Source organism: Garra rufa, chromosome 12 (assembly GCF_049309525.1).
Source record: "Garra rufa chromosome 12, GarRuf1.0, whole genome shotgun sequence".
NCBI lineage: Eukaryota > Metazoa > Chordata > Actinopteri > Cypriniformes > Cyprinidae > Garra > Garra rufa.
The window spans coordinates 23,444,667-23,448,381 of record NC_133372.1 but is presented as its reverse complement, the minus strand read 5'-3'; the positions used below and the strand labels follow the sequence as shown (position 1 = coordinate 23,448,381).

At 33.6% G+C, this 3,715-nt stretch overlaps 1 long non-coding RNA gene across 1 annotated transcript; it reads right to left on the bottom strand.

Moving 5' to 3' along the window:
- Positions 1-641: 641 nt before the first annotated feature.
- On the bottom strand, positions 642-3,215 carry LOC141346440 (uncharacterized). The gene is made up of 3 exons (XR_012357215.1): positions 3,039-3,215; positions 2,350-2,446; positions 642-925 (listed from the first exon to the last, which is right to left on the bottom strand). It is a non-coding gene; the product is annotated as an uncharacterized lncRNA (long non-coding RNA).
- Between the last annotated feature and the right edge of the window lie 500 nt (positions 3,216-3,715).

Here is a 3,715-nt window from a genome sequence, read left to right as displayed (position 1 = left end):
TCATGCACATGACAAACTTTTAATGTTTCACAGAGTTTCAGTAACATTGCATCAAACCAGGTTTGTCCGGAGCAGAAACGCTGTATTCAGAGCTTTGAGACTCTAACATAATAATTCATGCAAAACTCTTCTAACACCATCAGATGTGCATTACTGCATTGCAAATAGCATTTTATTCATGCACATGACAAACTTTTAATGTTTGACAGAGTTTCAGTAACATTGCATCAAACCAGGTTTGTCCTGAGCAGAAACGCCCCATACCGAAATGTAATATATGTGCTTATATGAAATACCCATTTATTAAATACATGTCTTGTATATGCCATATCCATATATGATTCCTATTAGAAAATGGAACAATTTCATATATTGACATATAAGTCTACCCCATACAAAAATATATGTTTATGTATGTATAATACATGTATTGCCATATATGGAATGTATATAATTATTAATATATGTGAGATATATGCATTTTTTTATTATGTTATATACAAATTAGACATATATGAAACCATATATTTCATGCATATTTAATATTTTAATATGTGATCTTTGATCTTTAAATACAGGACACATGTGAGACACTACACTCTACAAAGTTGCAGTGCATTGCACATTTCACACCTTGAGCCTTAAATGTTAAATGGTACAGTAAGCTACACAAAGAAACATCTTTATTTAAACAGAATTTATTTAAATAGGAAAAAAAATGTTACTGACATGCACAATCAAACAGAAAAAAAGAAACAATTACATATATAACTGATCAAAACACTGAACAGGCATAAGAAACAGAACATCAATTGTAGTGGTTCAGCTAAAGGTCTACAGGTTTGTATTCCCACAGCTTGGTTAGTTTTTGATTTATTGCAATCCCCAGAAGGCCCCAGGTGAAGAAATGTCTGGATTCCAGCATCTGTATAAAAAAAAAGATAAAAGTTAGATTTTGATAAGATAATTACAATAAATTTTCTGAACCATATACTTAAGACTTGCAATCCAACATTGTACCAAAATGATAATCTACTATAAGATGACAAATATACTGAATATTAAACAGTTGGTAAAGTTAAAGATTCTTTTAAAACTGCAGAATACTAATTATGTATATATGTTTGTAAGTTGTAGTTGTAAAATATTCCCAGATACCACAAGGACATGGCAGAACAACAAAGCACAGCCTGCATGCCCATTCAAATAATATGTCTCTATATACATGAAGAACTAAAATATAGTAGCCCAAATGCTCAATGACAGAGTTCACAGCTAAGGTTACAATTTAATTTGCTATTTAGCATCAATTAAATAAAGTGTTGACATTCATAATACCTAATATGTGCATCCAGGGGCGTAGCAGCCAATTTAAAAGTGGGGGGGACAGTATGGTCATGTGACCCAAAGGTGATGTTCATACAGTATAATACATTCTGTTTACAAGAGCAACAAGATTTGAAGCTCATGGCAGACGCCCAAGAGATTTGCGCTGTGATTGGCTAAATGTTACTTCACTCAAATCTAAATAACAAATCAGAGACCAGGGACGGAAATATTGGCGCTAGGTCAAAAAAAGTGCGGGGGACAGAATCACCTGTTTCTAAAAGTGAGGGGGACGTGTCCCCCCGTCCCCCCCGGTTGCTACGCCCCTGTGTGCATCGTTTTGGCCTGGAGAAAACAGGGGTGGAACTATTACATGGATTTTTGAATGACAATTTTTGATTAAATCCCCTAAAATAAGGTCCGCCGTTCACACAAACTCATAATCCTTTCACATTTTATTCTATGACATAAAAAAACACCAGTTAAACCCCACTTTTGATTCGTATTTAAATGTTTAAACTCTTATGTTTCTTATAAAAGATGGTTGCTAACATGCTGCTAAATGGGACTACAGGGCCTGTCGGAGGCATTAAACGTCATCACGCCAAACAGTTTATCAATTTACTGTGTTTTCCATTGTAGTGTAATTTATAGTGCAATTAATTGTAGAATAATCAATTAATAGTTTCCCGCACCACATTTACTGCCTTTGTCACAGTGAAAGTAAAACTTTAATAATCTATAGTGCTTAAAGCCACGTTTAAGATAAATGTTTACGGCCATATGAAGCTGTTAGAAAGCAGATAGATTGAGGATTTTCTAGAAGCAAGGATAAAATAATATTTTGTGTACCCACCCTAACAACATGATAGCTGAAATGTGGTACTTCATTCACTAAAATAAGTTTAATCTTACCATATCCAAAACCTCTACAGTTATTTAATAGATTAAATGCACTAGAATTTTATTAAATAGTACATGGAGACACATATTTTGTTGATTTGATTTGTCTACATATTTAACCTTTTCTGTGTAGACGCTCCATCATTCACATCACTGCCATCCACATCTGCAGGTTCGGCCTCCATTTCTGTTTTCTGAGAATTTCGGGACTCATTACCTATTCATGGGACACAAACGAGAATAGCACAATTATCAGCAAAGATATGAACAAAATTTACTACGATAGATTAACCATATTTTTAAAATCCCATAATCACATCCTTTAGTGTACTGTTACCTTTATGCAATGTACACAACATGCATGTTCTTATGCACCCACTCTAGGCATGCCACTGACATGTCAATGCACTTGGTGTAAGTACTGTAATTTACTATATGAATTCAAGGTGCTTTTATTTAAATAATTCCATTTTTTGCAGTTTTATAGTTCTAGTCTAGACTACATCTCACAGATAAACATTATAATTTTCATCCGTTATTTTTGTCAGACAGCTTTAAATAATTTCCGAATGTGGCATTGCTTATCCAGTGAAAACAATGAGCTCACAGTATCTCCATACAGATCAAAACACATCAATGCAGCTGTAATCATAACATCATATAGAAAACAATGCAAGGGAATATTTTAAAAAATTTATCTGCTCTATATAGAGACAGAGGCTCTTGCAGACCAAAACAATCATATAACACTTAGTTTCTATGAAATATTAGCGTAGGAATAAAGCGTTGAGTAAATTAGCATAAATTACCTGCACCGCTGCCACATTCAAAGGCGTTTCATCGTTTCCTCTCAGTGATGGCGGTCTGTCTTCGTGCCCGTCTATAAAATCATTGTCGTTTATTATGTGAAGGTATTGGCACATTTGTTATCCTTCCACTTGCTAAGAAAAACATCTTACCGCAGATGACTTGTATCATTGCCCAGCCATTGCTCAGACTCTGCCGTTAGCGCGGGTGTGTTTGAATTTTGGCGCATGCGCAGTAGCGGTATTGTGACATATGCACTCAATCGCTCATGTATTTTAATGAAATGCGTTTTAGTTCATTGATGATGAGAGCACATATGGACGAACAGTTACATGATGTGTTTTCCCCCCCTTAATAACTCCATAATACATTCGTTTTACTACAAGTAACTAGTACATTGGCATTTTTGAACAGGTTATATATTCATCTGTATTTTTCCCCAGAAAACTCAATTTAAACAATAAAGTTAAGCAAAAAAATATTTTGTTATGTGATTTACAATAAGCAGTATCTTTTAGGCATAAATGGTTAATAAACTTGCATAAATTCAATATATACATTGGTAATTTTGATATATATTGTTAACATATATGATCTTATCATATAATACAATATACAATTTTAATATATATTGTAAACATATATGGTCATAACATGCAATACCATATAAAAGTTGACC